Here is a 24,901-nt window from a genome sequence, read left to right as displayed (position 1 = left end):
CACAGTGTTTAGTTGCATGTTTTGTATTGGTCTGAGGAAGGAGCCTGCGTGCTCCGAAACGTTACCTAATTAAAGAGATTTTTTACATAAATCCAGTGAGTGCAGTCCTATGTTGCAGATTACTATGAATACTTACTGATCTGGCACCCTGGTTGGCGACTATTGGACATTGAGAGTGCAGATACACATGGAGGATATATATATATATATATATATATATATATATATACACACAATGCCTTGCAAAAGTATTCAGCCCCCTTGACTTTTTACCTATTTTGTTACATTACAGCCTTAAGTTCAATGTTTTATTAATCTGAATTTTATGTGATGGATCAGAACACAATAGTCTAAGTTGGTGAAGTGAAATGAGAAAAATATATACATAAAACTATTTTTTAGAAATAGAAAACAGAAAATTGTCATGTGCTTATGTATTCACCCCCTTTTTTATGAAGCCCATTAAAAGTTCTGGTGCAACCAATTACCTTCAGAAGTCACATAATTAGTGAAATGATGTCCACCTGTGTGCAATCTAAGTGTCACATGATCTGTCATTACATATACACACCTTTTTTGAAAGGCCCCAGAGGCTGCAACACCTAAGCAAGAGGCACCACTAACCAAACACTGCCATGAAGACCAAGGAACTCTCCAAACAAGTAAGGGACAATGTTGTTGAGAAGTACAAGTCAGGGTTAGGTTATAAAAAAATATCCAAATCTTTGATGATCCCCAGGAGCACCATCAAATCTATCATAACCAAATGGAAAGAACATGGCACAACAGCAAACCTGCCAAGAGACGGCTGCCCACCAAAACTCACGGACCGGGCAAGGAGGGCATTAATCAGAGAAGCAGCACAGAGATCTAGGGTAACCCTGGAGGAGCTGCAGAGTTCCACAGCAGAGACTGGAGTATCTGTACATAGGATGACAATAAGCCGCACGCTCTATAGAGTTGGGCTTTATGGCAGAGTGGCCAGAAGAAAGCCATTACTTTCAGCAAAAAACAAAATGGCACGTTTTGAGTTTGCGAAAAGGCATGTGGGAGACTCCCAAAATGTATGGAGGAAGGTGCTCTGGTCTGATGAGACAAAAATTGAACTTTTCGGCCATCAAAGAAAATGCTATGTCTGGCGCTAGGACGGAGGTTCACCTTCCAGCAGGACAATGACCCCAAACACACTGCTAAAGCAACACTTGAGAGGTTTAAGGGGAAACATGTAAATGTGTTGGAATGGCCTAGTCAAAGCCCAGACCTCAATCCAATAGAAAATCTGTGGTCAGACTTAAAGATTGCTGTTCACAAGCGCAAACCATCCAACTTGAAGGAGCTGGAGCAGTTTTGCAAGAAGGAATGGGCAACATTCCCAGTGGTAACATGTGGCAAGCTCATAGAGACTTATCCAAAGCGACATGGAGGTGTGATTGCTGCAAAAGTTGGCTCTACAAAGTATTGACTTTAGGGGGGTGAATAGTTATGCACATTGACTTTTTCTGTTATTTTGTCCTATTTGTTGTTTGCTTCACAAAAAAAAAAAAAAATCTTCAAAGTTGTGGGCATGTTCTGTAAATTAAATGATGCAAATCCTCAAACAATCCATGTTAATTCCAGGTTGTGAGGCAACAAAACATGAAAAATGCCAAGGGGGGTGAATAATATATATATATATATATATATATATATATATATATATATATACATAAAATTATATTTATACACACACCAATATACAAACATCTATATATAGGTATATATATATATATATATATATATATATATATATATATATATATATATATATATATATATATATATATATTAAGGGTTCCAATGAACAGAGGCACTCGCCGGTATAGTGAACAAAGTGTTTTTTATTCTTATCATATTCTGATGTGATAAGAATAAAAAACACTTTGTTCACTATACCGGCAAGTGCCTCTGTTCATTGGAACCCTTAATATATATTTCTCCAACATAGGTGTGTCCGGTCCACGGCGTCATCCTTACTTGTGGGATATTCTCTTCCCCAACAGGAAATGGCAAAGAGCCCAGCAAAGCTGGTCACATGATCCCTCCTAGGCTCCGCCTACCCCAGTCATTCTCTTTGCCGTTGTACAGGCAACATCTCCACGGAGATGGCTTAGAGTTTTTTAGTGTTTAACTGTAGTTCTTATTATTCAATCAAGAGTTTGTTATTTTGAAATAGTGCTGGTATGTACTATTTACTCAGAAACAGAAAAGAGATGAAGATTTCTGTTTGTATGAGGAAAATGATTTTAGCAACCGTCACTAAAATCCATGGCTGTTCCACACAGGACTGTTGAGAGCAATTAACTTCAGTTGGGGGAACAGTGAGCAGTCTCTTGCTGCTTGAGGTATGACACATTCTAACAAGACGATGTAATGCTGGAAGCTGTCATTTTCCCTCTGGGATCCGGTAAGCCATGTTTATTACGATTGTAAATAAGGGCTTCAAAAAGGGCTTATTAAGACTGTAGACTTTTTTTGGGCTAAATCGATTGATTATTAACACATATTTAGCCTTGAGGAATCATTTTATCTGGGTATTTTGATATAATAATATCGGCAGGCACTATTTTAGACACCTTATTCTTTAGGGGCTTTCCCAAAGCATAGGCAGAGCCTCATTTTCGCGCCGGTGTTGCGCACTTGTTTTTGAGAGGCATGGCATGCAGTCGCATGTGAGAGGAGCTCTGATACTTAGAAAAGACTTTCTGAAGGCGTCATTTGGTATCGTATTCCCCTTGGGGCTTGGTTGGGTCTCAGCAAAGCAGATACCAGGGACTGTAAGGGGTTAAAGTTCAAAACGGCTCCGGTTCCGTTATTTTAAGGGTTAAAGCTTCCAAATTTGGTGTGCAATACTTTTAAGGCTTTAAGATACTGTGGTGAAAATTTGGTGAATTTTGAACAATTCCTTCATGTTTTTTCGCATTTGCAGTAATAAAGTGTGTTCAGTTTAAAATTTAAAGTGACAGTAACGGTTTTATTTTAAAACGTTTTTTGTACTTGTTATCAAGTTTATGCCTGTTTAACATGTCTGAACTACCAGATAGACTGTGTTCTGAATGTGGGGAAGCCAGAATTCCTATTCATTTAAATAAATGTGATTTATGTGACAATGACAATGATGCCCAAGATGATTCCTCAAGTGAGGGGAGTAAGCATGGTACTGCATCATTCCCTCCTTCGTCTACACGAGTCTTGCCCACTCAGGAGGCCCCTAGTACATCTAGCGCGCCAATACTCCTTACTATGCAACAATTAACGGCTGTAATGGATAATTCTGTCAAAAACATTTTAGCCAAAATGAACACTTATCAGCGTAAGCGCGACTGCTCTGTTTTAGATACTGAAGAGCATGACGACGCTGATATTAATATTTCTGAAGGGCCCCTAACTCAGTTTGATGGGGCCAGGGAGGTTTTGTCTGAGGGAGAAATTACTGATTCAGGGAACATTTCTCAACAAGCTGAACCTGATGTGATTGCATTTAAATTTAAGTTGGAACATCTCCGCATTCTGCTTAAGGAGGTATTATCCACTCTGGATGATTGTGACAAGTTGGTCATCCCAGAGAAACTATGTAAAATGGACAAGTTCCTAGAGGTGCCGGGGCTCCCAGAAGCTTTTCCTATACCCAAGCGGGTGGCGGACATTGTTAATAAGGAATGGGAAAGGCCCGGTATTCCTTTCGTCCCTCCCCCCATATTTAAAAAATTGTTTCCTATGGTCGACCCCAGAAAGGACTTATGGCAGACAGTCCCCAAGGTCGAGGGAGCGGTTTCCACTTTAAACAAACGCACCACTATACCCATAGAGGATAGTTGTGCTTTCAAAGATCCTATGGATAAAAAATTAGAAGGTTTGCTTAAAAAGATGTTTGTTCAGCAGGGTTACCTTCTACAACCAATTTCATGCATTGTCCCTGTCGCTACAGCCGCATGTTTCTGGTTCGATGAGCTGATAAAGGCGGTCGACAGTGATTCTCCTCCTTATGAGGAGATTATGGACAGAATCAATGCTCTCAAATTGGCTAATTCTTTCACCCTAGACGCCACTTTGCAATTGGCTAGGTTAGCGGCTAAGAATTCTGGGTTTGCTATTGTGGCGCGCAGAGCGCTTTGGTTGAAATCTTGGTCGGCTGATGTGTCTTCCAAGAACAAGTTACTTAACATTCCTTTCAAGGGGAAAACGCTGTTTGGCCCTGACTTGAAAGAGATTATCTCGGATATCACTGGGGGTAAGGGCCACGCCCTTCCTCAGGATCGGCCTTTCAAGGCAAAGAATAAACCTAATTTTCGTCCCTTTCGTAGAAACGGACCAGCCCAAAGTGCTACGTCCTCTAAGCAAGAGGGTAATACTTCTCAAGCCAAGCCAGCTTGGAGACCAATGCAAGGCTGGAACAAGGGAAAGCAGGCCAAGAAACCTGCCACTGCTACCAAGACAGCATGAAATGTTGGCCCCCGATCCGGGACCGGATCTGGTGGGGGGCAGACTCTCTCTCTTCGCTCAGGCTTGGGCAAGAGATGTTCTGGATCCTTGGGCGCTAGAAATAGTCTCCCAAGGTTATCTTCTGGAATTCAAGGGACTTCCCCCAAGGGGGAGGTTCCACAGGTCTCAGTTGTCTTCAGACCACATAAAAAGACAGGCATTCTTACATTGTGTAGAAGACCTGTTAAAAATGGGAGTGATTCATCCCGTTCCATTAAGAGAACAAGGGATGGGGTTCTACTCCAATCTGTTTATAGTTCCCAAAAAAGAGGGAACGTTCAGACCAATCTTAGATCTCAAGATCTTAAACAAGTTTCTCAAGGTTCCATCGTTCAAGATGGAAACCATTCGAACTATTCTTCCTTCCATCCAGGAAGGTCAATTCATGACCACGGTGGATTTAAAGGATGCGTATCTACATATTCCTATCCACAAGGAACATCATCGGTTCCTGAGGTTCGCATTCCTGGACAAACATTACCAGTTCGTGGCGCTTCCTTTCGGATTAGCCACTGCTCCAAGGATTTTCACAAAGGTACTAGGGTCCCTTCTAGCTGTGCTAAGACCAAGGGGCATTGCTGTAGTACCTTACTTGGACGACATTCTGATTCAAGCGTCGTCCCTTCCTCAAGCAAAGGCTCACACGGACATTGTCCTGGCCTTTCTCAGATCTCACGGATGGAAAGTGAACGTGGAAAAGAGTTCTCTATCTCCGTCAACAAGGGTTCCCTTCTTGGGAACAATAATAGACTCCTTAGAAATGAGGATTTTTCTGACAGAGGCCAGAAAAACAAAACTTCTAGACTCTTGTCGGATACTTCATTCCGTTCCTCTTCCTTCCATAGCTCAGTGCATGGAAGTGATCGGGTTGATGGTAGCGGCAATGGACATAGTTCCTTTTGCACGCATTCATCTAAGACCATTACAACTGTGCATGCTCAGTCAGTGGAATGGGGACTATACAGACTTGTCTCCGAAGATACAAGTAAATCAGAGGACCAGAGACTCACTCCGTTGGTGGCTGTCCCTGGACAACCTGTCACGAGGGATGACATTCCGCAGACCAGAGTGGGTCATTGTCACGACCGACGCCAGTCTGATGGGCTGGGGCGCGGTCTGGGGATCCCTGAAAGCTCAGGGTCTTTGGTCTCGGGAAGAATCTCTTCTACCGATAAATATTCTGGAACTGAGAGCGATATTCAATGCTCTCAAGGCTTGGCCTCAGCTAGCGAGGGCCAAGTTCATACGGTTTCAATCAGACAACATGACAACTGTTGCGTACATCAACCATCAGGGGGGAACAAGGAGTTCCCTGGCGATGGAAGAAGTGACCAAAATCATTCTATGGGCGGAGTCTCACTCCTGCCACCTGTCTGCTATCCACATCCCAGGAGTGGAAAATTGGGAAGCGGATTTTCTGAGTCGTCAGACATTGCATCCGGGGGAGTGGGAACTCCATCCGGAAATCTTTGCCCAAGTCACTCAGCTGTGGGGCATTCCAGACATGGATCTGATGGCCTCTCGTCAGAACTTCAAAGTTCCTTGCTACGGGTCCAGATCCAGGGATCCCAAGGCGGCTCTAGTGGATGCACTAGTAGCACCTTGGACCTTCAAACTAGCTTATGTGTTCCCGCCGTTTCCTCTCATCCCCAGGCTGGTAGCCAGGATCAATCAGGAGAGGGCGTCGGTGATCTTGATAGCTCCTGCGTGGCCACGCAGGACTTGGTACGCAGATCTGGTGAATATGTCATCGGCTCCTCCTTGGAAGCTACCTTTGAGACGAGACCTTCTTGTTCAGGGTCCGTTCGAACATCCGAATCTGGTTTCACTCCAGCTGACTGCTTGGAGATTGAACGCTTGATCTTATCGAAGCGAGGATTCTCAGATTCTGTTATCGATACTCTTGTTCAGGCCAGAAAGCCTGTAACTAGAAAGATTTACCACAAAATTTGGGAAAAATATATCTGTTGGTGTGAATCTAAAGGATTCCCTTGGGACAAGGTTAAGATTCCTAGGATTCTATCCTTCCTTCAAGAAGGATTGGAAAAAGGATTATCTGCAAGTTCCCTGAAGGGACAGATTTCTGCCTTGTCTGTGTTACTTCACAAAAAGCTGGCCGCTGTGCCAGATGTTCAAGCCTTTGTTCAGGCTCTGGTTAGAATTAAGCCTGTTTACAAACCTTTGACTCCTCCTTGGAGTCTCAATTTAGTTCTTTCAGTTCTTCAGGGGGTTCCGTTTGAACCCTTGCATTCCGTTGATATTAAGTTATTATCTTGGAAAGTTTTGTTTTTAGTTGCACAGATTGGCTGACGAGACTGCCGGACGGCAGCCTCCCGAAAGAATCACAGCTCATTCCACTAGGGCTGTGGCTTCCACATGGGCCTTCAAGAACGAGGCTTCTGTTGATCAGATATGTAGGGCAGCGACTTGGTCTTCACTGCACACTTTTACCAAATTTTACAAGTTTGATACTTTTGCTTCTTCTGAGGCTATTTTTGGGAGAAAGGTTTTGCAAGCCGTGGTGCCTTCCATTTAGGTGACCTGATTTGCTCCCTCCCTTCATCCGTGTCCTAAAGCTTTGGTATTGGTTCCCACAAGTAAGGATGACGCCGTGGACCGGACACACCTATGTTGGAGAAAACAGAATTTATGTTTACCTGATAAATTACTTTCTCCAACGGTGTGTCCGGTCCACGGCCCGCCCTGGTTTTTTTAATCAGGTCTGATAATTTATTTTCTTTAACTACAGTCACCACGGTACCATATGGTTTCTCCTATGCAAATATTCCTCCTTAACGTCGGTCGAATGACTGGGGTAGGCGGAGCCTAGGAGGGATCATGTGACCAGCTTTGCTGGGCTCTTTGCCATTTCCTGTTGGGGAAGAGAATATCCCACAAGTAAGGATGACGCCGTGGACCGGACACACCGTTGGAGAAAGTAATTTATCAGGTAAACATAAATTCTGTTATTTAACTTTTGGGAGCACCCCGACGCTGCAACTAAATAGTGAGTGCTGGTACTACTGGATCTATATATATATATATTTTTTTTTTTTTACCAACAAATCATCATGTATAAATATATATTTATGAATAAATAGAACATATTCTTTTATGTGAAGAACAATGGAATGTAAAATATTTGTATTTTCATGTCGGGTTAGCTCACTTGAGAAAACGCAATCGGTTAAGTCACTTTCCTTATAATTTTTTTTTCTGTGCATTACATCTGTTTTCTCATTTTATGTTTATAATAACCCATTTTATTATCCAAACTACTAGATATTTACTTGCTTAAAGGGACATTGTATGCAAAAAGGATATGCTCTAATTCATTGAAGTACAGTATGTAACGTATGCATTACAGACCATAGGTAACAAAGAAGTTAAACCCAAAGTTTAAATCATGCTCGGGAGCTTCACGCATTACAGCTCTTGAACAGAATATGGCAGGTGATTAGATGGGTGATTGGCCCCTATTGCATTTGCTGGTGATGATTTCCCCACTGGCTGTATTCTGCTAGGAAGGTGCAATGTGTCTGGATTTGTGTTTATCCCCTCTGAGGGTATTTAATTGACGTACATTGTAGGTTAGGTAAGCATTTAAAAGTACAGTTACACTCATAATAACAGTCTGATAAGAAATATTAAAAAAATATTGCATTTAAAAGTTATACGGGCTCAAACATATAAGGTCTCAGGGCTTTAACATAGAGATACATACATATACATGTCTAAATATGTATATGTATGTATATATCGATATTTATATATGTGTGTACATATGTATTTAGGTATTTATATGTGTATATATATATATTTAGGTATTTATATGTGTATATATGTATTTTGGTATTTATATGTATATATATGTATTTAGGTATTTATATGTGTATATATGTATTTAGGTATTTATATGTGTATATATGTATTTTGGTATTTATATGTATATATATGTATTTAGGTATTTATATGTGTATATATGTATTTAGGTATTTATATGTGTATATATGTATTTAGGTATTTATATGTGTATATATGTATTTAGGTATTTATATGTGTATATATGTATTTAGGTATTTATATGTGTATATATGTATTTACAGGCATATACACATACAAACACATAAATACATATGTATACATATATAGACAAGTGTATTGCAGTTAAGAAGCAGAAAACAAAAAAAAAAATCATTTAATAAAATGTTTAACTGTGTTCACATAGGGAAATATGTTCTAAGTATTTATAAATAGGTATTCCTATATATATATATGTATTTAAAGGGACTCGAAACCCAAAATGTTCTTTAATGATTCAGATAGAGCATGCAATTTTAAACAAATTTCTAATTTACTTTTATTATCAGATTTTCTTCGTCTCTTGGTATCTTTTGTAGAAAAGCAAGGATTTAAGCTCATGCACGTGTCTAGAGCACTATATGGCAGCAGTTGTGCAAGAATGTTATCCAATTTGCAAGAGCACTAGATGGCAGCACTATTTATTTTCATGTAGGGCTACAGACATTTACCTAGGTATCTCTTCAACAAAGAATAACAAGGGAACACAGCAAATTTTATAATAGAAGTAAATTGGAAACTGTTTTAAAATAGTATGCTCTGTCTGAATCACAAAATATATTTTGGGGGTTTCATGTCCCTTTAATGTTATAAAACACCATGTGCACTTCATGTGTGCTGTGCTTATATCAACATTAAATATGAATGCAATTTATTTACAAATATGTCTAAAGCTTAAAGCATGGTTATCTCTTGAAAAATTGAAGAAGGCTGCCTTGTTGACAATCTCCTGGTTACCTATAGTGCTGCTCTATAGAATAGAGGCAAGATAGCACAATTTCAGTTCGCTGGACATACATGAAGTGCAGGGGTGGAACTACCATTGGTGCAGCAGGTGCAATTGCACCAGGGCCCAAGTGTTGGGAGGCCCATAGCAGCCAGGCTATACATAGGGGTCGATTTATCAATCTGCGATGGACAGGGGCGCACATATGCACTCCTTTCTGCCTCTGCTCGTCTCTGGCGGGCTGAATTCCGCTGCTGGAATTCAGCATTGCACACAAACGCTTTTTTGCGCGCAAGGTTAGGGAAGCAGCGGTCTGATGACCTCTGCTTGTTAAATACGAACTGTGAGAACCTACAGTTGTAGGGGGTGCAAAGCCTGTTGAAGGCTTTGATAAATCAATCCCATAGGCTTGTGAAAAAGGTCTGTCAGTGCATTCTTCCACCCTTCAATTCATTAAACATGTTCCTCAGGGGTCAGTTCTGGGGCCTGTTTTGTTTAACATATTTATCTGCGATATCAGCAAAGGGCTACAGGGGAAAGTATGTCTCTTTGCAGATGATACAAAAATTTGCAACAGAGTGGATGTTCCAGGGGGGGTAGACAAAATGAGAAGTGATATACAACAATTGGAGGATTGGACAAACGACTGGGATCTAAAGTTTAACACAGCAAAGTGTAAAATAATGCATTTAGGGAAGAAAAATCCAAATGTTAATTACAGACTCAATGACACTTTACTGACTGTTACAGACGAGGAACAGGACTTGGGAATTATTATTTCAGATGATTTAAAACTTAGTAAACAATGTAGTAAGGCAGCGAGTAAGGCTAGCAGAATGCTTGGATGTATTGGTAGAGGTATTTGCAGCAGAAATAGTAAGGTTCTTATGCCACTTTATAGATCATTAGTTAGGCCTCATCTTGAGTATTGTGTGCAGTTCTGGAGGCCATATCTTCAGAAGGATATTAACAAACTTGAATCTGTGCAAAGGAGGGCTACCAAAATGGTACATGGTCTAAAAAATAAAACTTACCAGGATAGGCTCAATGACCTAAATATGTATAGCTTAGAGGAGAGAAGGGAAAGAGGTGATATGATAGCAACTTTCAAGTACATTAAAGGGTTTAGTAAAACTGAGGCTGTGGGTATTTTACATAAAATGGAAAATTCAAGAACAAGGGGTCATGAGCTCAAGCTAAAGGGTAGTAGATTCAGGAGTAATTTGAGGAAGCACTTCTTTACAGAAAGAGTGATTGATTTATGGAATAAACTTCCTCAAGAGGTAGTAGCAACAAACACTGTGGGGGACTTTAAAAATGCATGGGACAAGCATAGGGCTATCCTACGAACTAGATAAGTTTATACTGTTAGGTAAGGTGGGGCAGACTTGCTGGGCCTATGGCTCTTATCTGCCGTCAATATCTATGTTTCTATGTTTCTATGTTTCTATGTTTCTATGTTTCTATGTTTCTATGTTTCTATGTTTCTATGTTTCTATGTTTCTATGTTTCTATGCTCTATGTTTCTATAGCAGTATGTATATTATTGTTGTTACTTCCTACTGAGTTACCTTTGGGGGAGGGGGCAAAAAAATGTTTGCACGAGGGCCCTCTATTCTATAGGTCCGCTACTAATCAAGTGCATGAGCGTTCTTTCAAATCACACACACATTCAGCTTACTCATGAGCAAGTGTAGGAGGGTAGAAAAGGGCAGCAGCCTTTAAGTGGGCTGCATCTCTCTCTGCTGTCACACTCCCATAGAACGCTAATGGATCTGGGAATAAAATGTTATCATAGAATTATTTAAAATTAAAAGATTATGTAAAAAATGGTGACTTTTCATTTTTAAACTTAAAGGGACACTCAGGTTAAAGGGACATGAAACCCAATTTTTTCTTTCTTTCGTGATTCTGAAAGAGAATACAATTTTAGACAACTTTCCAATTTACTTCTATTATCGAATTTCCTTAATTGTCTTGGTATTCTTTGTTGAAGAAGGAGCAGTGCATTACTGGAAACTAGTTAACACATTGGGGCCTATCTATCAAGCTCCGGATGGAGCTTGACGGCCCGTGTTTCTGGCGAGTCTTCAGACTCGCCAGAAACACAAGTTATGAAGCAGCGGTCTAAAGACTGCTGCTTCATAACCCTGTCCGCCTGCTCTGAGCAGGCGGACAGGAATCGCCAGAAATCAACCCGATCGAGTACAATCAGGTTGATTGACAGCTCCCTGCTGGCGGCCCATTGGTTGAGAGTCAGCAGGGGGCGGCGTTGCACCAGCAGCTCTTGTGAGCTGCTGGTGCAATGTTAAATGCGGAGAGCGTATTGCTCTCCACATTCAGCGAGGTCTTGCGGACCTGATCCGCACTGTCGGTTCAGGTCCGCAAGACCTTTCTTAAATAGGGGCTCATTGTGTCAGTTAATGTGGCATATATGTGCAGCCAATCAGCAGCTCCTGAGCCTACCTAGGTATCTTTTTCAACAAAGAATACAAAGAAAACAAAACAAATTAGACAATAGATGTAAATTGGAAAGTTGTTTAAAATCTTTTGTTGTAACTGTGGGTTACACATGGTGGATGTTTGCTGACCCTTTAATTGTTTTGTATATCCAATGAAAAGTTCTGATCAATATATATATATATATATATATATATATATATATATATATATATATATATATATATATATATATATATATATATATTAACACTGCCCTTTGCATAAACATGCTGCAACAAATCTATCTGTCTATCCAGCCATCTATCTATCCAACTATATTATTCTTATTTATGTAACTCTGCATCTCCCATGCAGCCTCTGACCTGATTATTAGCCAACTGAGTAGTGGAATGCAATGCGGCATCATTCTTTAGTCAAGCATACACATTTATACTTGAAGCTGTCAATAAGTAGCTACATATTTTTCCATAAGACAAATTTGATCATGACTCTGTAGTCTAAGCTGTAAATTATGTGTGAAAGGTATGATTTATGAGTATTTCAGTTTAGTTTTTATAGTTTATATGTTTGTTAACTCCAGTACTTTTGTGAATCTGTGACATAAATAAATTAATGAATGGTTGGATAGATTAATTATTATTAGTAATGTGCACCCATTAAAAAGGGCCTGGGCAGACTCTACTCAACACCTCCCACAGATCACTAAACTCCACCCCAGCTTCCTGAACCTGCTTTATTATGCTCAGCCCTGGGTTATAACATGCTAGTGTATACAATTAATATACTGACACAGAATTTATCTTCTGAAACTCTTTGACTAAATGCTCTTGAACTTCACAAAAATTCAAATGAATAATGTATTCAGTGCCTTATGGTATTGTAATTTGTGAAACAATACATTCTTATTTAGGGGATAGTAAAGTCCAAATATAAACCTTCATGATTCACATAGGGTATGCAATTTTAAACAAATTTCCAATTTACTTTTATCATCAAATTTGTTTTTTTCTCTTGTTTTTTTTTGTTAAAGGCTAAACATAGGCTCATAGGCTGATTTCTAAGACTCTGCAGTCCACCTCTTATCTCACTCTCTGGCTGTGAATAGCTAATAACATGTACTGTTTGTTCATTTATGCCATATAGATAAGATTGTGTTCACTCCAGTGGAGTTATTTAAGAGTCAGCACTAATTGCCTGAAATGCAAGTTTGTCAAAAAGTCTGAGATAAGAAGGCCATCTGCAGAAGCTTAGATACAAGGTAATCATCAAGGTATAAAGTATATAATATAACAGTGTTGGTAATGCAACACTGGGGAATAATAAATAAAGGGACTATCTATCTTTTTAAACAATAACATTTTTGGTGTTGACTGTCCCATTAAATGGAGTTGCTTAATTTCAGTTGATGAAATACTAGAATTTATATAATTATATATAACACAACTTCCAGATATGGAGGCATATATATCAATTCAAGCTCCGTATTTATCCAGCTCCATAACTTGTTCGCCTGCTCTGAGGCTGCGGACAGAAATCAAACCCGATCAGATACGATCGGGTTGATTGACACCACCTGCTAGCGGCCGATTAGCCGCGAATCTGCAGGGGGTGGCATTAAACCAGCAGTTCACAAGAACTGCTGGTGCAATGATAAATGCCGACAGCGTATGCTGTCGGCATTTATCGATGAGCGACGGACATGATACGCTACTTCGTATCATGTCTGCTCGCACATTGATAAATAGGCCCCTAAAGTGTAGATCTTAGAGAATGGATTTATCATTAGCAATGATTTCAGTAGTTACTACAATAAATTCCAATGTAGAAAATTAGAAACATTTTAATTTACTGATAATTTTTGTAAAGGTTACCTTTTTTCATTCTCTTTAAATGTGTATGGCCCATTGGTTTAATTCAGAATTATATATTGTTAAACATTATCTACAAACGTGCATCAAATAATTCCAGAATAGTTTTTAATTTATGAAAGATCATGGTAAACTTAGCTAAAAATACTCATTTATAGAAAAACTGTTTCTTAAAATATATTTATTACAATCTTAAACTACCAAAGTTCAATTCCTTTTTCCAATAATTTCTCTAAATTAATTTAAAAACAAATTTAATATCAGAATTTTATTTAAAAGTAAAATTCATCTCTGCATGAATGGGATGACTTTTTGTTTTATTGTCAACAGAATATCTTGTTAAATTACCTTAACATTTAGTCAAACATATACATATTTAAATTTATACAAGATACAGGTTAGTTTAACAATTTGTGCGTTTATTTTTCTGCTTTGATACAGTGGCCTCTAGTTATCAACGTGTCTACTTACCTGCCATCGCCGGCCCCAATACGCGCACCTAAGCTCGCCTACCATCGCCGCTGCGGACCTGAATAATCTCGCCAAAGTTATCAATAAAGCTGTCAAAAAGCCGCGCACCAAGTACGGGGCGATGAGCAGCGGACTGTGATAGTTATCACTCATCCGATCTCGCTGCTCTTCGGCTTTTTCCCAGCTTTATTGCTAGCCTGTCACTAAGCACCCACACTAAACTACACTGTTCTACCCCCTATACCGGAGCCCCCCGCAACTAAATAAAGTTATTAACCCCTAAACCGATGCTCCCGGAGCCCACTGCCACCTACATTATACCTAGTAACCCCTATCCTGCCCCCCTATACCACCGCCACCTATAATAAATGTATTAACCCCTATCCTGCCGATCCCGGACCCCATCGCAACTAAATAAACTGTTTAACCCCTAAACCGCCGCTCCCGGACCCCGCCGCCACCTATATTAAACTTATTAACCCCTAATCTGCCCCCCCTACACTGTCGCCACCTATAATAAATTTATTAACCCCTATCCTGCCCCCCCTATACCACGGCAAACTATAATAAAATTATTAACCCCTAAACCTAAGTCTAACCCTTAGGTTTAGGGGTTAATGGCCGAAGTCTTCATCCAAGGGGCGCTGAAGAAGTCTTCCATCCGCTTGAAGTCATCATCCAAGGGGCGCTGAAGAAGTCTTCCATCCGATTGAAGTTATCATCGAGGCGGCGTCTTCAATCTTCATCCATCCGGAGCGGAGCCATCTTCAGACGAGCCGACGCGGAGCCATCATCTTCCACCGACGACTGAACGACGAATGACGGTTCCTTTAAGTGACGTCACCCAAGATGGCGTCCCTCGAATTCCGATTGTCTGTTAGGATTCTATCAGCCAATCGGAATTAAGGTAGGAAAATCTGATTGGCTGATTGAATCAGCCAATCAGTTTTAAGTTTAATCCGATTGGCTGATCCAATCAGCCAATCAGATTAATCTCGCATTCTATTGGCTGATCGGAACAGCCAATAGAATGCGAGCTTAATCTGATTGGCTGATTGGATCAGCCAATCGGATTGAACTTCAATCTGATTGGCTGATTTAATCAGCCAATCAGATTTTTCCTATCAGCCAATCGGAATTCGAGGGACGCCATCTTGGATGACGTCACTTAAAGGAACCGTCATTCATCGTTCAGTCGTCGGTGGAAGAAGATGGATCCGCGTCGGCTAGTCTGAAGATGGCTCCGCTCCGCTCCGGGTGGATGAAGATTGAAGACGCCGCCTGGATGATGACTTCAGTCGGATGGAAGACATCTTCGGCGCCGCCTGGATGTTGACTTCAATCGGATGTAAGACTTCTTCAGCGCCCCTTGGATGATGACTTCTGCCGCTCCGGATGTCTTCTTCTGTTCCATCGGTGGTCGGCTGGCTGAAGACGGCTAAAGGTAGGATGATCTTCAGGGAGGTAGTGTTAGGTTTATTTTAGGGGGTTTGTGTTAGAGTAGGGGTGTGTGGGTGGTGGGTTTTAATGTTGGGGGGGGTTGTATTTTATTTTTACAGGCAAAAGAGCTGAATTCTTTGTGGCATGCCCCGCAAAAGGCTTCTTTAAGGTCTGGTAAGGTAATAGAGCTGTTAACTTTTTAATGTAGAATAGGGTAGGGCATTTTTTATTTTGGGGGGCTTTGTTATTTTATTAGGGGGCTTAGATTAGGTGTAAGTAGCTTAAAATTGTTGTAATATTTTTTAAATGTTTGTAACTTATTTTTTTTATTTTTTGTAACTTAGTTTTTTTATTTTTTGTACTTTAGTTAGTTTATTTAATTGTATTTAATTGTAGTTATTTGTAGATAATTTATTTAATTAATTTAATGATAGTGTAGTGTTAGGTTTAATTTTAACTTAGGTTAGGATTTATTTTACAGGTAATTTTGTATTTCTTTTAGCTAGGTAGTTATTAAATAGTTAATAACTATTTAATAACTATTCTAACTAGCTAAAATAAATACAAAGTTACCTGTAAAATAAATTTAAATCCTAAAATAGCTTTTATGTAATTATTAATTACATTGTAGCTATCTTAGGGTTTATTTTACAGGTAAGTATTTAGTTTTAAATAGGAATCATTTATTTAATGATAGTGTAGTGTTAGGTGTAATTGTAACTTAGGTTAGTTTTTATTTTACAGGTAAATTTCTCTTTATTTTAACTAGGTAGCTATTAAATAGTTAATAACTATTTAATAGCTATTGTACCTAGTTAAAATAAATTGAAATTTGCCTGTAAAATAAAAATAAATCCTAAAATAGATACAATATAATTATTATTTATATTGTAGCTAGATTAGGGTTTATTTTAAAGGTAAGTATTTAGTTTTAAATAGGATTAATTTAGTTAATAAGAGTTATAATATTTAGATGTATTTAATTAATATTTAAGTTAGGGGGGTGTTAGGGTTAGGGTTAGACTTAGGTTTAGGGGTTAATAATTTTATTATAGTTGCGGCAGTGTGGGGGGGCAGGATAGGGGTTAATAGGTATTATGTAGGTGACGGCAGGGTCCGGGAGTGGCGGTTTAGGGGTTAACATATTTATTAGAGTGGCGGCAGGGTCCGGGAGCGGCGGTTTAGGGGTTAATCAGTTTATTAGAGTGGTGGTGGGCTCCGGGAGCGGCGGTTTAGGGGGTAATAACTTTATTTAGTTGCGGCGGTGTAGGGGGGGACAGATTAGGGGTGTTTAGACTCGGGGTACATGTTAGGGTATTAGGTGCAGACAGCTCCCATAGGAATCAATGGGATGTCGGGCAGCAGCGAACAGGAACTTTCGCTATGGTCAGACTCCCATTGATTCCTATGGGATCCGCCGCCTCCAGGATTGAAAACCAGGTACGCTGGGCCGGAAAAGTGCCGAGCGTACCTGCTAGTTTTTTGATAACTAGCAAAAGTAGTCAGATTGTGCCGAACCTGTGTGCGGAACATCTGGAGTGACGTAAGAATCGATCTGTGTCTGACTGCGTCCGGCGGATCGAAGCTTACGTCACTAAATTCTACTTTTGCCGGTGTGTAGGGCTTGATAACTAAGGCGAATCAGCCTCGCCACAAATACGCTTCGGAATTCCAGCGTATTTGAGGTTGACGGCTTGATAACAAAGGCCTTTGTATTTACAGAATATTGAACAATTTTGTTATGTATAGTTTTGCACTGAAAGTACAGGTAGCGCTCAGTTTACGGCGGGGTTAGGTTCTAGGAGGAAAGGTTGTAAATCGAAACCGTTGTAAATTGAAACCCAGTTTATAATGTAAGTCTATGGGAAGTGAGGGAGTTAGGTTCCAGGCCCCTCTCAAAATTGTCATAAGTAACACCTAATACATTATTTTTAAAGGTTTGAAATGAAGACTTTAAATGCTAAACAGCATTATAAACCTAATAATATAGATTGTATCATCATCAAACTAAGTTTAATGAACAAAACATTTGCTAAACATCACCTAATATAATAATTACACAACAGATTGCATCATCATCAAACTAAGTTTAATGAACAAAACGTTTTTTTTACTTGCAGTTCTGTGCATTGTTAGCATGTTAGATAATATTGGGTCTGCACCTATTCTATGCATTTCAATCTGCAGTGGTTAATAGGCAGTTACGCACCTTCACCTCAAGCAGCTGTACAAGAAGATAATAGGGAAGTGGCTGCTAAATCTTGTTGCTCGATAGCTAATGTCTGCTCTGTGTACACAGATCAATTTCAGGCTGTTAAACTTGCTTAACTTTGCTGAAACACAAGCGGACAGCTCCACCTTCTGGCTATTTTAATTAGTGCACTGCTTTTCAATGCATTTCAATAGCAGTCCCATGACTGAAAAAAAAGGTTGTTATTCTGAAACGCCACAAATTGAAACAGCGTAAACCGAGGGCCACCTTGTACTTTGTAGATTAAACGGATACTAAACCAATTTTTTTCTTTTGTGATTAAGCTAGAGCATGCAATTTTAAGCAACTTTCTAATTTTCTCATTTTAGGTTCAGCACACTGGATAGCGCTTGCTTATTGGTGGCTACATTTATCCCTGGGGTACTAAATTTTGGATTGCAAGACAACTCTCTCTGACATCTACTGGAATATTGTTAAACCTAATTCTAACCCTATTACAATGTCATTAATCACCTGACTTGCAGAGTGGAGAGGTAGTTTGCACTACCGCTCCTGCATTAATTGCGCTAGAAGTAAGCTTTTTTAGCACGTTGGGTAGCAAGACACATATATGTGCAGCCACCAATAAGCAACCAGCTCCCATTAATGCATTTCTGCTTTTGAACCTACCGAGGTATGCTTTTCAACAAAGGATAGCAAGATAACAAAGAAAATAAGATTAAGTAAATTGAAAAGTTGTTTAAAATGATATGCTCAGTCTGATTCATTTACTATTTTTGACTTAACTTTCAGTTTAATATTGTTCTTGAAACATCTCATTTCCATGAGAGCATACGGATGTTGGTTCATTAGCGTGTGGGTGTCCTTAGCTCTATATGTATAATATTTTATAAACACTGCTTCCATATTCTAGTACTGGAATTAAAATGTGTTTGTCTAGTTATAAACATAAAATAATGTAAGGCATAGCATGTTTTTAGAGAACCTAGTGCCCGATGATATAAACTTTGCCAGATAAAAGATGGTTTTTCTCTGTGAACCTCTCAGGGGCTGCCCTGGTGGAACTATCGTAAAAATGGGCAGTCCCTGTGAGTGGCGAGATGTCTCCTATTGAAAGTAATGGAGTTCGCTGGAAAGGGACACTAGTTAGCAGTGTGCAGGGGCAAACTTTAAAAAATAAAATCATGCAGCCAATATGTCACATTACGCTGCTTTCTGCATATAGCAGTGATTTTTTCACATCGAGTTTACTTAAATTACAATTTATGCTGTGCATATTTAATATGATTTATTCCTGTGTAATTTATATACAAATATTATATTTTTGATAAAATAAGTTTTTTGGTGAATAATTTTGTCACGATTTTTGATGTACCTTAAAGGGACACTGAACCCAATTTTTTTCTTTCGTGATTAAGAGAGAACATGAAATTTTAAGCAACTTTCTAATTTACTCCTATTATCAAATTTTCTTTATTCTCTTGGTATCTTTATTTGAAATGCAAGAATGTAAGTTTAGATGCCTGCCCATTTTTGGTGAACAACCTGGGTTGTCCTTTCTGATTGGTGGATAAATTCATCCACCAATAAAAAAGTGCTGTCCAGTGTACTGAACCAAGAAAAAAGTTTAGATTCCTTCTTTTTCAAATAACAATAGCAAGAGAATGAAGAAAAATTGATAATAGGAGTAAATTAGAAAGTTGCTTAAAATTGCATGCTCTATCTGAATCACAAAAGAAAAAATATGGGTTCAGTGTCCCTTTAACAATACAATTTTTTTCCTGCGTATTTTTGTGTGAATGGTTCAATTATTTGTTTTGTAACATTTTTAGAATAAGAATTTTAATGTCCACTTTTCTAATGTACGCATCTACTCCCTTATTCGAAAATGCAGTATACGCCCCTTAGCGAGACAGCCTGTTTTCAGGGTACAAAGTGGCTTTATAGAATTCCACCAGAGTAATAGAAGTACTGGCGAGTATTCTTTAAGAATTTCACCAGCCCAGAAAGCTTTATATAATCGGATCCCTAGTGTCTTTGCTGGATATATTATATGAGATATGTTGCCCCATTTTACGAATGTAACACAATTAAATGTCAGGTACAGCACAGACACATTAAATATAATGAGAATTCAAACTCCATGGGTAATATTTTTTCAATAAAGTAAGCTTATAATGCCTATTTATGTAGGGAACATGGCCAAGTCTCTTTGACTTATTTGTTAAAGGGATCATTGAAATGTGCATGGGGTATTTAAATATGAAATATAAGCATTTTTGTTATATACTTCCCTTAGCGAAAATGCTCCTAGTAAAAGTTATTACTTTTTTTCAGCGGCATATGCAAATATCCGTGAGGGCCTATTCACCAGTATTCGAATACCTTGCCTGCTCAGATAGCTGGAAGTGGTGTGTTGCTTCTGAAGACGTAATTTGTGTCATATAAGCCACTGTTAACTCTCGGAGCAGGTGTGGTGTTTGAGTACTGGTGCACAGGCCCTCACAGGATATGTGAGTATGCTGCAGAAAAACAGTAATCACTTTTACTAGAAGCATATTTGCTAATGGAATTATATTGACCTTTCTGTCCCTTTAGTGTAAGCCAAGAGAAGTTATTTCCCAGCTTAGATAACTGATTCTGGACTTGGACACATTTTCACCCATGCTAAACTCTTAAAGAGATATGTTTCATATTATAAAAGTTTTTAATGATTCCTGTGAAACAATATAATTATTACATTACTAAATATATTTTTTAAAACCTTACTTTAATGTAACTCATTCTAATAATCCATTGGCCGCCATTTTTTTTTCATATTTTGTCAGGGGGCTTGTGCAGCCAATTTTTCCTGATCGGATCGCTTACACAGTTGCAGTGCAATACAATCTGAAAAGATCAGTGTGAGAATGAGCTTCAATACACATACAAAGAGCTCTTGCTATTGGCTGTGCCACCCCCTGTCAAAGTAAACAAATTGGCGGCCAAGGGATTATTAGAATGGGAGACATTAAAGTACGGTTTACAAATGTAATAAGTATATTGTTTCACAGGAATAATATGAAAAGTTAAATGTCTCCGTTTACCACCACTTTAAAGCTGTTATGTTTTTTCATAAGCATATCGGAAGTCTGCATTTAAATGTATTTGGCAACAAAAAAGTGAGATATTGTGAACCTCATTTTCAAGTACTTTACCAGGGTGCATTGCTTTACTGGGAACATTGCTGAAGATTTATATGGAAAAACAAATCTCTTGACCTCTATGAATGTGTAAATGATCTTCACAATGATTTTGTTTGGGGGGTGGATTGTTTACTATCCCATTGTGAATCATTAGCACAATTGTTTACAATGCAACATTTATTTCTTTATAATTAAAATGGCACATTGTTTTGTAATTTTGTTTGGTTTAATACAAGCTCTAGATGACAGCAGGGCATTATGCCTACATTCAATATGGAGAGTCATGGTCACAGTTACTGTTGTTAAATGCATATTACATTTTGACTGAAAATACTGTAATTTTTTTATATTAATAATCATATCCTTTTTTGTTTCTCTAAATGTATATGGTTTATTCTTATCTTTTACAAAGATATAAATCTATTACTCCAGCACATTACCCATCTGTTACCCACTTTACCCGCTCTGCAACTAAATCCTATTAATTCTTTTTAGTTGATGATGCCAAAATTACAGTTTCCGTAACACAAATCTTGAATTACCATCTCCTATTTGAAACACTTAAGGTTCCATGGCCATCTGCCTAGAAAAATATCACATTTCAGCAAACGGACATTGAGAAACTAACTGGAAATTTACGTATCTGCCATGTCATGTTTCATATTGGTCCAGACATTACCAGTTCATGAATGCTGTACCTTGCACAATCAGACATATGGGCATAAAATTATAGCATAATGGTTCAACAAATCAGATTTTTGACTGCCATTTTGTTCTTCCTATATATCTGGTATACGTGGGCAATTTTCAGCATTTTACATAGGTAAACATTGCAGTATATTTCACTGCAAATATCTGCAAACAAAAAACAAAGCTATATTCTTTTAGATTGAGAAATGATAGCTTAATACTGTTCAAACAGATTCTAAACATTTTGTGTACCTGTTTGCTTTAACTGTCTTTCTTTCTCTATATATGTTTGTGTCTGTTTGTAGCTCTTGCTCGCTCCCTCTCTTATACACATAAACAGATCATGGGGCATTGGCAAAGCTTTATATTAGTAAAAAAAATGGTTTGAACAAAATGATCTTTGCTGAGAGATTTCAGTCACACAGTATTTTCATACCCTGCTTAGTCAGTTGCCTTTTTACAAGGTGTCTCAATACAGAGTTTTAACACTAACATTTTCTTCAAGTGATTACTCATTCCTGCTTCTCTCTTTCTTTATAAAACTTTATACAATAGATAGAAAAATAGATAGATAGATCATGGGATTTGTAGTTGCAGTATGTGTGACATTTTCCAAGAGTGGAATCTTGACCTGCCTTGACTCACTACAGTTCACTTGACAAACTACCCCAAACCTTATGTCTCTGCACCCTCAACCTGTAGACTGTAAGCTCATTAGAGCAGGGCTCTGTACTAGTTTTGTTAAACCCGTTATGTATTTGTATCTTACCACAATCCTTTTTCGTTGTATACCGCTACCTTTGTATCTATGTTTTTTGTGGCTCTATACAAATAAATTATAATAATAGATAGAAATAGATGGATTGATTTTTGTATAATCTATAAAATCATTTATGAAATATGTGATTATCCCAAAAATTGGTGAATTTTTAAAAATGACTAACAGTTAACCAAAGGTAACATAGTAATCAATCGATCTCTTTATTTCTCAGATTTAAGAATGTCTGAAATCAATGGATTATTTAGCTCTTAGTTTGAATGTATAAATGTTGTAATTGTGTCTTATTTATTGTTTGCTTGAGGATTTCAGACAATGAAACTCTTAAATATATGAAACTTTTGTAGCTGCTATTTTTTTATAATATGATAATACTATTTTGATGTGGCTTATTGATCTACATTGAGTGTTTAAAACACAATGAGGTTACCAGATGTTATATAAAAGGAATCCCAATTTTTTTCTTTCATGATTTAGATAGAACATGCAAATTCAAACAAATTTCTAATTTGCATCTATTATCAATTTGTCTTCATTCTTTTGGTATCTTTTGCTGAAAACCAGGCACAAATGCTTAGAAGCCGGCCCATTTCTGGAGCAATATATGGCAGCAGTTTTGCAAAAATGTTATCCATTTTCAGAGCACTAGATGGCAGCATTATTTCCTGCCATGTAGTGCTCATCTAGGTATCACTTCAACAAATAATTTAAAGGGACACTAAACCCATTTTTTTTTCTTTCATGATTCAGATAGAGAATACAAATTTAAACAACGTTCCAATTTACTTCTATTATTTATTTAGCTTAATTTTTTAGATATCCTTTATGGAAGACATAGAAATGTACACTAGTGAGCCAATCACCCCAGGCTTCTATGTGCAGGAACCAATCAGCAGCTACTGAGCCTATCTATTTGCTTTTTTTCAGCAAAGAATATCAAGAGAATAAAACTAATTAGATAATATAAGTAAATTAGAAAGTTGTTTAAAATTCCATGCTCTTTCTAAATCACGAAAGAAAAAATTTGGGTTTCATGTCCCTTTAATGGGAACAAAGCAAATTTGATAATAGAAGTAAATTGGAAACTTTTTAGAATTTGAATGCTCTGTCTCCATGTGTCCATAAAAACAGTAGCAGTCCATCCCATAGACATTATTACTGTGTGGCTAACCTCTTCCTTGTTTACATTTTGCTCAGAATATTTCCCAAGCCTATCAAATACTATGCTAACTTTCAATATTGCTAGTAAGGCATATTTTAACCACTTTGCCATATTAATTGTGCTCAAAAAAGGTTTGATTCTCTCATAAATTAACCAGTCCATCAAATTTTCATCATATAAATATATGTAATAGCGCAAAAGCAGATTCAAGTCATTTTTTTTTTTTACATATAAAGTGCCAAAATGTATATAAAATTTTTAAAATTGCAGTGAGTAATCTCCTGCGCATAATGCAATTGTTAATTTTAGCTCTTTGCGTAGGAGCTAGTATGACTCGAACAGCCGGCTGCAGCCTTCATTAGAGAGAAGCAGGCAGCTTGAGACAGGTGGATCTGAATCAAGCTGTGAAAGTGATTTGCTTGAAGCTGGTCATTAGTATTTTTTGCTTTATATGTTTTATTATTTTTTGTACGAATTTTGATTTTATTTTATCTTATATGCTTCTGTATTCCGAGTTCCTTATTACTTAATCCTGTGTTTCCAGGTTGATGATGATCTGTCAAGCTGCCTGGGTAAAGTGACTGGAAAATGACATACTAAACTGTTAATAGGGACATGGGACGAACATTGCTATTGATCATTTGTGTGGATTTTACCATTGTACAGCTACATAAGGAGAGAGAACGGCAGCAAGAGTTAAGACAGCTAACCTATCTTGAAGGTACATGACTCATTTTTGTATATTCTTCAAACAACCTTCCTACTTTCTTAATTGTATTGTCTATCAAAATATATACAATTTCACCTATTTGGACTAATGCTAAGATAGCGTATTGCTAGGTATTTCACACAAAGGATATTTTAGTAGACAATACATTATATAACGATATTTCTGTAGACAAAACATATTCTTTTTTTTAACAAATAAATTGATTTTAATTGGAATGCATAAAGTATCCAGGTATGAAACAATCTGCTTTACAAAGTAATAATGTTCGCTAATATTTTTTTTTTTTTCATGGAATAAAGTATTTTTTACAAAGAGCAAGGTGATTTAACTGCGATACTAGAAGAATATATATTTTTTTCTTTTTTAATGAGTTGAGCAGTAATGCGCTTAGCATTTTATATAAGAGTTAAAGGTTTTATTTCTACCATCATTTTCCTTCAACGCAACATTTTTTTCAATATTATGAGCCAAGTTTATATTTAATATAAGAAAAAAACTGCAGAATGGTATCCATACAATTATCAGTTCTGTAACTATATATATATATATATATATATATATATTATAACAGTTTTCA

At 37.8% G+C, this 24,901-nt stretch overlaps 1 protein-coding gene across 3 annotated transcripts in view; it reads left to right on the top strand.

The window, feature by feature from the left end:
• The window catches only part of LOC128660572 (cAMP-regulated phosphoprotein 21-like), a 435,858-nt gene that overhangs the window by 87,727 nt on the left and 323,230 nt on the right, over window positions 1-24,901 (top strand). For all 3 annotated transcript variants that reach the window (XM_053714501.1, XM_053714500.1, XM_053714499.1), the window contains exon 2: window positions 24,139-24,315. The gene's annotated coding sequence lies outside the window, so the exon portion shown is untranslated. The remainder of the gene's footprint in view (window positions 1-24,138; window positions 24,316-24,901) is intronic.

The sequence above is a fragment of the Bombina bombina genome, chromosome 5 (genome assembly GCF_027579735.1).
Source record: "Bombina bombina isolate aBomBom1 chromosome 5, aBomBom1.pri, whole genome shotgun sequence".
Taxonomy (NCBI): domain Eukaryota; kingdom Metazoa; phylum Chordata; class Amphibia; order Anura; family Bombinatoridae; genus Bombina; species Bombina bombina.
This window is presented reverse-complemented; position numbering and strand designations above follow the sequence as displayed.